General features: G+C 37.9%; 1 pseudogene; it reads right to left on the bottom strand.

Moving 5' to 3' along the window:
* Nucleotides 1-7047: 7047 nt before the first annotated feature.
* LOC119624757 (transcription factor SOX-2-like) lies at nt 7048-7680 on the bottom strand (annotated as a pseudogene).
* Between the last annotated feature and the right edge of the window lie 3503 nt (nt 7681-11183).

Genomic DNA, 11183 nt, shown 5'->3' with positions numbered 1-11183 from the left:
AGTGGTCACAAGTGAAGATGGTTAGTGAAGACCTGAAAGAAGCGAAGGCACAAACAGTGCAGATAGTCTGTGAAGAGAAAGTATCATGCTAGGTACTAGAAAGTTGGTGTTAAGAAAATCTCGGATACATTAAATATGTTCCACTTTGGAATGCATTGTAAAATGTTTTCTTTTTGTTTCATATGACTAATGTCTGGATTAAGCCTAAAGAGTAACAGTTAAATATTAAGATGAATACTCCTTGCATATTTACTGACAGCAGTAGGTGGAAATGGCACAGAAGCATGGGGAAGCAACCCTAGAATTCACAAAAGTCTGTAGATACTCCCATCAGCAAAACATTTACAGTTGACCCTTGAACAATGCAGGGATTAGGGACACCAACCCCTGTGCAGTTGAAAATCTGAATACAACTTTTGACTCTTTCCAGATTTTACTTATAGCCTACTATTGGCTGGATGCCTTTCTGATAACATAAACAGTAGATTAACACATATTTCATCTGTTACATGTATCATATATTGTATTAAAGTAAGGTAGAAGAAAGAAAATGCTATTAAAATCATCAGGAAGAGAAAATACATTTACTCTTCATTAAGTGGAAGTGGATCATGATAAAAGTCTTCATCCTCCTTGTCCTCATGTTGAGTAGGCTGAGGTGGAGGAGGAAAAGGAAGGATTGGTCTTGCTCTTAGTCGTAGCAGAGGTGGAAGGGGAAGCAGGAAAGGCAGGCACACTAGGTGTAATTATGAAAATGCATTGTAACTTCTGTCTGATGTTTTGCTTTTTTTTCATTTCTCTAAAAATGTTTCTAAATGGTACTAATCCTTCTTCCACCATTTGCTTTAGTTTTAGTGCTTGTGTGGTGGAAGGGTCCATGTTGTAAAATCAGTCTTGAATAATCAACACAGATTGTCTAATGTTGATTTGTTTACTGGCACTGCTTCTAAATGTCTTCCTCCTCATTGTGTGGCACTGATTCAGAGGCACTCATCTCCAAAAGCTAAGCTTTTGAATTGCTTAGCTTTTGACTCACTCCAGGATTCAGATCTTGAAACTTTTTACCCTCTACCATTTTATTTATTTGTTATTTATTTATTTAACATATCTAGAACCTTTTTCACGATTTTCTTGATTGACTCTGTTGTAAATTCTGTGAAGTCACACACAACATCTGGTTGTTTTCCTCAGCAGTAACTTATTATTTTGGGCTTGATGGCTTTCATGGCTTCTTCTCTAGCAACAATGGCATCATCAGTGATGGAATCCTTCCAGACTTTGATGATGTTCTCTTTGTTAGAGTTTTCTTGGATGGCACTGATGGTTCTTTGCATAGAGTACTGTGGGTAATGAGCCATGAAGGTTCTTATGACCCCCTGATCTAGAAACTAAATTAGAGACATTATGTTTGGGGGCAAATAGATCACTTCGATGCCTTTAGCGTTGAACTCACGCAGTTCTGGGTGGGTGGCCAGGGGCATTGTCCAGTATCAAAAGAACTTTAAAAGGCAGTCCTTTACTGACAAGGTACTTCCTGACTTCAAAGACAAAACATCAATGGAGCCAATCCAGAAAAAGGGTTCTTGTTGTCCAGGCCTTCTTGTTATCCTGCCAGAAGACTGGCAGCCTGTGTTTAACTTTTCCCTTCAAGATTTGGGAGTTAACAGCTTTATAGATAAGTGCAGTCTTGACCATAAACTCAAAAGCATTAGCAAAAACCTATAGCATTAGCCTGTCCCTTTCTGCCTTAAATCCTGGTGCTCACTTCTCTTCTTTACTAATAAATGTACTTTGTGGCATATATATGTATATTTTTTCCAGAATAGGGCACTTTTGTCTGCCTTAAGAACCTGTTCTGGTAGATATCCTTTCTCCTCAATGATTTTCTTAATGGCATCTGGGAACTCATCTGCTGCCTCTTGGTCATCAGGAGCTGCCTCTTCTGTTATCTTAACATTTTTAAAGCCAAACTTCTTTCTAATATTATCAAGCCATCCTTTGCTGGCATTAAATTCTCTAGATTTAGATCCTTCACCTTCCTTTTGCCTTAAATTGTCATATAATGACCACCTTTTCTCCAATCATATTAGAGCCTATAGGTACGTCTTTCTTATAGCAATACTGCACCCACATAAAAGTTGCATTTTCAATATGAGATAAAAAGGTATATCACAAAAAGTACAAGTTTTGCTGGTATAGATGCAGTTAAGGCTTCATAAATTTTCTTAATTTTATTAACAGTGGTCCTTATGCTAGATTCATTTGTCTTGAAGGATGGGCATCTACAGCTGCAGACCAGTACACATGAAGCAATTTAACTTTTTCTTGTAATATCATGACTTTGCTCCTTGGGAGCCCTTCCAGCATCACTAGTGGGACTAGCGTTGTATGGGTCCCATGGTATTATTGCAAGGTTTATGGTTGTACTAAACATGATGAAAAATAACTGAGAACCATGAGAGATCACTTTTTACTATGATACACGATTTACTGGAGAGATGAACTGCCCATATGGAGATGATAAACATCACATGGCATTTTAAGTGAATATAGCACTTGAGCTCACAGCAATAGCAACAGGAGGTAGCTCTGAAATTATGGTAGTAGTGCAGTATGTGCTATAGTTAATCTTTTTCAATTGTAATTTAGTACTACATCTTTATGTTTGTCTCAACTGCAAATGGCTCCAGTGTAGTCTGTGTATGCGTAAGTTTTGATAAATTTTAACTTTTTTTTTGTTTTTTTTTGAGATGGAGTCTCGCTCTGTTGCCCAGACTGGAGTGGTACAGTGGCACCATCCCGGCTCACTGCAACCACTGTCTTCCGGGTTCAAGTGATTCTCTTGCCTCAGCCTCCCATGTAGTTGGGATTACAGGCATGCAACACCATGCCCAGCTAATGTTTGTATTTTTAGTAGAAACGGGGTTTCACCGTGTTGGCCAGGCTGCTCTTGAATTCCTGACCTCAGGTGATCTGCCCGCCTTGGCCTCCCAAAGTGTTGGGATTACAGGCATGAGCCACTGCGCCTGGCCACTTTTAACTTTTTATAATAGATTTGTATATATTTATGGTAGTAAATGATAAAATAGACTAGTGTCTACATATATTTTATGCATTAATGACACATCATTTTCTTAGTTTTTCAATATTTCTAAGCTACATGGTGCATCTGCAAGTTTTTTAAATTGTTGTAAATCTCCAAAAAATTTTTCAATGTATTTATCAAGACAATGCATATAAGCGGACCTATGCAGTTCAAACCCGTGTTCAAGAATCAGCTCTATGACTTCCAGTGTCATTTTGCACCATTTCTGCAGTTTATCACATTTTGCTTCAGGCAGATTTGGTAAATCTTCAATGATAGTTCTCTAGGCCACTGTTCTGTAACATGAGCAAATGCTTAATGGGAAATACGATATGTATATACATTCCCTGTCTACCAATTATCAAAGAGACAAATACTCCTCAGTTTGACTTGACTTCATAAATAAACTTGTGTTGGGTTAATGGAGTTAATGGTTACTTTACTTTCTGCTGAATCTGTTCTCTAACCTTTTGCCCTAAGGATAATTAATATTAAGTATATTAATCTACAGTTTTTAGAATCTGTCTGCCCCCTTTCTTCTTAACATGACATTGTTTACTGAACTCTGGGCTTAATACTTCTACTGTTCTCATATTTTATAAACAGAACAGTTTTGTGGTTATACTTCAAATTCTTTCAGTATCATAAATCAATTATTTTAAACGTTTTGTCCTTAAGAGCTTAACATTTAAGAACTTAGCACTCAAGAACTTAATGCTCTGGAAAAATATTGATATCCCCAAAGGGTGTTTTCTTTTTCTTGCTTTTAAAAAAGTTTGTATAAATTTAACGGGTACAAGTGCAGTTTTGTTATGTGAGTATATTGCAATAGTGGTGAAGCCCGGGCTTTTAGTGTAACCATTACCTGATTAGTCTACATTGTACTCATCAAGTAATTTCTCATCCCTTATATGCCTGCCTCCCACCATCCCACCCTTCCGAGTCTCCAGTGTTCATCATAGGTGTATCCTCTATGTCCGTGTGTACACCTTAGTTAGCTCCCACTTACAAGTGAGGACATACGGTTTTGACTTTCTGTTTCTGAGATGTTTCACTTAAGATAATGACCTCCAGCTCCATCCATGTTGCTGCAAAAGGCGTGATTTTATTATCTTTTATGGCTGAATAGTATATCATATATATATATAAATGATCACACACACACTACATTTTCTTTATGCCGCTTCAGTTTGTGGACACTTAAGTCAATTCCCTATCTTTGCCATTGTGAATAGTGCTCCAATAGACATAAAAGTGTAGGTCTCTTTTTGATGTAATGATTTATTTTCCTTTGGGTATATACCCGTTACTGGGATTGCTGGATCAGATGGTAGTTCTGTTTTTTTTTCCCAATTAACTTTTGTTTATGAAGGTTTATATTGACTATATCAGAAATGAAAACTGACAAATGTTAAAAATATATTTGCTAATCTATTTTAAAATAAGCCAATTTCATGCTAACATTTTATGATAATTATTTTTCAAAAATAATTTAGCGAGAAGAGCAGCATTGTTAATAACATTTTGCAAATCTTTTCAATGTCTGGCTTAATAGAAGACAGCTGGATTATCATACCTGTTTCTCCATTCAGTCTGATACGTTGTTTTGTTTGAAATAAATGAAGAAATTCATCCTCATGCAGGTATTAAGTTGTAGACGGGAGGAATATTTTAATAGCCTAGGCAATAGATTTATTCTTGGACACTATACCAAAACTGAACAAGGGGTAGTAGCTAAAAGATTATTTACAATGTAGAATCTGAAGTCATATAAATGAGACTTTGCATTGAATTTCATTAGACTCCAGTGGTCTACCTTGCACTTTGAGTGAAACTTTTTCCCATGAATAATTTTGTAAAATCATACATTTGGCCCATGGAAACTATTGATTCACTGAGTTATGCACATCTTCCAGATGTTAATATTTTGCCATATAAAATGTTTAAAAATCATGTTCAATATGACCAGCAATCTCATTTTAAAAAGCCTTTTAAATACTGAAAGGCCATCAAATTCAGATGGCAGATACACATTTTCCGAAATAATTTTCACTTGAAAGCTTAAAATTTATCATTGGCAACAAATACTGTTAGTTTTTCTTGAAGTGACAGTTCACTTTGTTCATGTTTGAGGAAATGTCTGTCAGATACCCACATCTGAATTGCCTCCAGACTCACGACTCAAAACACCCTCACAAGTGGTTTTCCTCAAGACAACCATCATATTTTGGTATCCCCAGAAGTACTTCACATATCTCATTTCTTCATACAGAAAATTTAAAAGGCTTAAGAGTAAAGATTTAAAATAAGTAATTCTTACCGCTTTATTAAGGACGTTGGATGAAACCAGCCCTTCCCCCAGCCCCCACCTACAGCTGCATGGCAACGAAGAATACAATGACTACTAGTGCCTCGTTTCAAAGATGCTGGTGCTTTTACCCACAATTGTTTTTGCGCCATTGGTGAATGTGTCACCATAGTTAAAAGGACTTACAATGTCATAGTATATTTTGAAAATGTTTGATTTCACAAACTCCCTACAAAAATTTCAGAAGTCTGCAGACCATACCAACACACTGAGAACTGCTGTCCTGAACTTTCCTAATTTTATGAGGCTTAGTTGCAAGTAACAAAACCCCAAAATAACAGCCACTGAAATAAGATAGAAATGAATCTCCTACGGAAAATTATTGTTGCATGTTGTCCAGGGCTGGTATAAGGGTTTTATGCTCTGGAAAGTGGTGGTCAGAGGCCCAGCTTTTCATCCTTCTGTTTCATCATGTACAGTTTTCACTCTCAACGTTACTTCGTGATCTAAAATGGCTGCTTTAGTCCCAGCCATCTTATCTACCTTCTGCCCAGCGGGGAAGAAACTGAAAAGAAAGATAAAAAGGCCTTGTGCCAACTTTTTTCGTATTTCAAAAATTTATTTCAAACTGTGCATAATGGAGTAAAAACATAAGTTGAAAATATACCTGTTATAAGGATATTATATATCCATGTATAGTTCAAATATATGGATTCTCGGCAGACTGATTCAAATACTACAGAGCCGAATCTTTTAAAATACAACTACAAAAAACAAAGGAAGAAAACCTTAAAATACCACAATATATTTACAGGAATATTACAAACCATAGGAAAATATTTCGAAAGCAGTAGTTTCATGTGTTTTTAATCTGAACAAAATGGAAAGTTGGGATTGAACAAAAGCTATTATAAATTACCAACGATGTAAGTTTTGCACTTTTGCCCTTTTAAACGAGACCACAGAGATGGTTTGCCAGTACTTATTTTAGTTTTTTCCTTTCGTACAATTTTTAAACAATTAAAATGTCGAAATTTGAATAATTTTCTTCTTTCCAGGTTTGCAATTGTGCTAAATTTCAGCTGCAGCATCAAAATGCAGCAAGAAGCTTCTTCTTGAAAAATACTGGCAAATTCTCAGCTTATAAACAGTAGACATTTTGATTGCCATGTTTACCTCGATAAATACTGGACAAAAGTTGCTTGCAAATATTGAAACATTTTTTCATCGCCTGGAGATTAGCTCTAAATATTATTGGTAAAGACTTGCAAACTTCCTGCAAAGCTCCTACTGTACCACTAGAACTTTTTTAAACAGTTTTTCTTAACTTTCTTTCCTCCAAATCTGCACAAGATCCATTCCTCCGCCCTCCCTACCCCCCTGTTTTTCTCTGTGCAAAAACAGTCCCCCAAAAGGAAGTCCAGGATCCCTCTCATAAAAGTTTTCTTGTCGGCATGGCGGTTTTTGCGTGAATGTGAATGGGATTGGTGTTCTCTTTGGCAGCTGTCATTTGCTGTGGGTGATGGGATATATATATATTTTTGAGCGTATCGGGTTTTCTCCATGCTGTTTCTTACTCTCTTCTTTTGCACCCCTCCCATTTCCTTCGTTTTTCTTTGAAAATTTCATACCCCTCCAGTTCGCTGTCCGGCCGTCACATGCGCGAGATCAGTGTGCTATTAATGGCCGTGCCGGGCACCGGGCCGCTCCTGTAGTGCTGAGACAGGTCAAGTCCGCTGGGGCGGCGGGTTCCGGCACCTCGGCGCCGGGAGGTACGTGCTGATCACATCCCGGAGGTCCCTGGCCTGGCAGGGCGCCCTGGAGTGGGAGGAAGAGGTAACCACAGCGGGGCTGGAGCTGGCCTGGGACTTGAGCACCGAACCCATGGAGCCAGGAGTGCCCTACTGCGAGTAGGACGTGCTGTAGGTGGGAGAGCCGTTCTTGCAGGTCTGCGAGCTGGTCACGGAGTTGTACTGTAGGGCGCTCACGTCGTAGCGGTGTATGGGCTGTATCTGCGCGGGACCGTCCGCGTGGAGGCCCGGGTGCCACGCGTATCCCAGCTGGTCCTGCATCAGGCTGTAGCTGCCATTGCTGCAGCCGTTCAGGTGCGCGTAACTGTCCATCCGCTGCTTCACACCCGCGCCCAGACCGGTGCCCACCCCGACCCCGTTGAGCCAACTTTCAGGTTGCCACATGACACATCTTCTCCATCAGATCTATGTCACATGATCACACTGAGCTGAAAGAGAAACTTTAAATGTCTTCATTCTGTATGTCCAATTGTATACCAAAAACTGGAAGAAGGGAAGGACATCTTGGGGGACAACTGGCTCTCTATCACAATCCACCACTTTGAATACCAAGTATTCATGCCTAATTATTTTCCCCAGTGTGGAAGATACCCATCCACAAGAGAGTGAGCTGAAGTTTCCACAAAGTGACTGCATTTACCTCGAAATGTGCCATACTCTCTATAAGGTCTTAAATTAGCTCCTTGCTCTAATCTGTAAATGAAAAGAGTTATCTTCCCCTACGTACCCACAGTGTAGTGACAATTTCCATTCAGAAAGAGGAAGAATGGGCAACATAACTCTCACTAATTCCTAGCAACTCTTAAATCCACCACGACTATCCCCCAGCAGAAAAGCTGGACAAAATACGGGTCTCATCTATTTGAAGGCAGTAGAAATCTGCCCAAGCAGGGCTCTGAAGAGGAGTGAACTTTTCTGAGGTGAACTGACCTGTGGCGGCTTTTAGTCTGGGAGCACTTGTCCATTCTGGTTTCAGACAGGAGACTGGTAATTTTGACTTTGTATTTTTTTAAAGTTTGCTTCCAGGGGACGGCAACCAAGAGAGCTTTTGGTAGAGAGATGGAACAGCCTGAAACATGGGCAATTTCAACTCAGAAAATTTGCAGTTGTGGTGCTGTTTAGGAGAGAGAACAAAAGTAGGCAGAAAGCTTCATAAAACAAAGATTAAAAATCAGGACTTGCCAGAAGAAGGGATCTGAAGAATGTTCTAGGTGATCATTAGAAAACTCTGAGGCTAGGGGCACATCAAAGGTAGAATGAGCCTTATGCCAAGATTTGTAACTCTGCCTTGATTTATCATGATTCTTGGTTGGATTAAGTTCTAGCAGAAGACAGGTTGAACCTCATTGAAGAAAGACATCACCCAAAGCCTGTAACATTAAAACATCTGGAAATCAATGGAAAATTGCAAAACATGCCAAAACCACATGGACCACATGATCAAAAACAAAGAGAGAAAACGTGACACAAGAAACCAAGCCACAGACGATTCACATATTGGAGTTCACTGGCAAGAACTCTAAGATAACTATGACTAATATGTTTGAGACAATTATGGATAAGATAATAGGCAAAGACTTTTATCAAAAAAGTAATCTATGAAAATCAAATGGACATTCTAGAACTGAATACAGGATCTGGAGTTGAGAACACAGTGGGTGGATGTAATAGTGGATTTGTGTAACAAAAGACAGGATTAGTGAACTACAAGACAGGTCGATAGAAAATAGTACATACTGAAGCATGTATTGGAAGCATGTAAACACAATAAAAAGCCTTTAAAAAGATAATAGGAGTCTTAGAATAGAATGGGGCCAAAGTAACATTTGACCAAGCTCAGAAAACTAAAGCAGAACAAAGAAAAATAGAACCACACTTAGGCCCATCAAAGTAAACCAACTAAAAAATAAAGACAGAAAACATCTTAAAGACAGCCATCTCCCATAGAAACAATGGAAACCAAAAAGACTGGAATAATACTTTTAAAGTGCTTACAGAAAGTAACTGCTGATCTAGAAATTCATACCCAGCAAAAAACATCCTTCAAAAATGAAGGTGAAATGTGGCTGGGTGCAGTGGCTCACACCTGTAATTCCAGCACCATGCCTGGCTAATTTTTTTTGATTTTTAGTAGAAATGAGGGTTGCCCAGGGTGGTCTTGAATTCCTGAGCTAAAAATATCCTCCTGCCTCCCAAAATACTGAGATGACAGCTGTGAGCCACTGTGCCTGTTTTGTTTTTGGTTTGTTTTTTAATTTCACTCTTTTAGTTGATTTTTGTGGGAGCGTTGATCTATAGCAAGTTACTACATCAGTAGTTTCCAACCTCGAGATGATTGTGTCCCCTCCCCAGGGGACCTTCGGCAACATCTGGAGAAATTTTTGATTGTCATAGCTTGGGGTCAGCAAAGATACTACTGGCATCTAGTGAGTCAAGACTAGGGATGCTGGTTAACAACTGTAACAGGATAGCCCTCTATAACAAAGAATTACCTTTCCCCAAATGTCAATAGTACCAAGATTGAGAAATCCTGCATTATAAAGTTTTGGTTTTAGTATTTTTTTAAAAAGCTCTCTGATGTCAGATATTTTTCTGATTTTACATTTAAAAGACCTTAAATGGTGTAAGTTCAAGTTGATGAACATTGAATTCAATGTAAGTTAATTGAAGAGAATAGCCATTGGATTCTTATGTCATCTTTATTCATCTCTCTAGAGATATATGGAGGATAACTTGGTAGACAAAATACAGTTAGAAGCTGAGAATATTGGTCTCAATTTCAGCTGAGAATTTGGGATGAAACATATATGCTTGGAAGTCATTTATACACAGCTGTTAGTTGAAGCAATTGCAATATGTAGGTCTTCTAATTTGTAAAGCACAAGAGAGCAGGGCCAAGGACAGAACTCTTAAGGGCAGGGGAAGGAGGGAAGATCATTGGTGTTTAAGGACTCCATTCCTCCATATGATCAACTCAAAAGATGCAAAAAAAAAAAAATAAATTGACAAAATATATCAAAATAATCAAACATCCATACGTGATAGAAACTTGCAGCAAACTAGAACTAGAAGGGAACGTTCATAGTCTAATAAAGTGCATTTGTGAAAACTTACAGCAAGCATCATACTTAAAGTGAAAGACTGAAATGCTTTCTCTCTAAGATCAGAAACAAGGCAAGGGTGTATGCTGTTACCACTTCTAGCCAGTGGAATAAAGCTAAATAAATAAATGAGTAATATCCAGATTAGAAAGGAAGAGATGAAACTGTCTTAATTTGCAGATGACATAATTATCTATGTAGAAAATCCTAATTAATCTACCAAAAAGCTACCAGTACCAGTAAATGTTTCTCAAGGTGGCAGAATATAAGATCAATTTACCAAGATGAATTGTATATCTATATAGGAGTGAGCAATCAGAAATTGAAATTTCAAAAATAACATCAAAAATAAGATATACTTAAGGATAACCTGCCAAAAGACATGTGAGACCTGTTCACTGAAAACTAGTAAACATTGCTGGGATAAATAAAATCTAAATAAATGGAGAGACACATTGTATTTATAAATTAGAAGATTAAACATTGTTAAGATATCATTTATTCTCAAATTTGACTATATATATTCAATACAATTTCAATCAAAGTCATATCAGGCTTTTAAAAGAAATCACCAAATTTATATGAAAATGCAAAGAACCTAGAATAGCCAAAACAATGCTGAAAAAAAGCTAAAGGGAGGATTTACACTACCTGATTTCAAGATCTGTTGAAAAGCTACAGTAATCACAGTGGAAAGAAGGGTAAACAGATATAGACAAATGGAACAAAATTTGTCCAGAAATAGACCTACAGAATTGATTTTTAACAAAGGTGCCAGGGCAATTCAATGGGAAAATGATAATCTTAACAATAAATGGTGCTGGAGCAAATGGATATCCATATAAACAAACAAACATCAACAATGAAAACAAAGAGCG

This window comes from Chlorocebus sabaeus, chromosome 8 (genome assembly GCF_047675955.1).
Source record: "Chlorocebus sabaeus isolate Y175 chromosome 8, mChlSab1.0.hap1, whole genome shotgun sequence".
NCBI classification, from domain to species: domain Eukaryota; kingdom Metazoa; phylum Chordata; class Mammalia; order Primates; family Cercopithecidae; genus Chlorocebus; species Chlorocebus sabaeus.
This window is presented reverse-complemented; position numbering and strand designations above follow the sequence as displayed.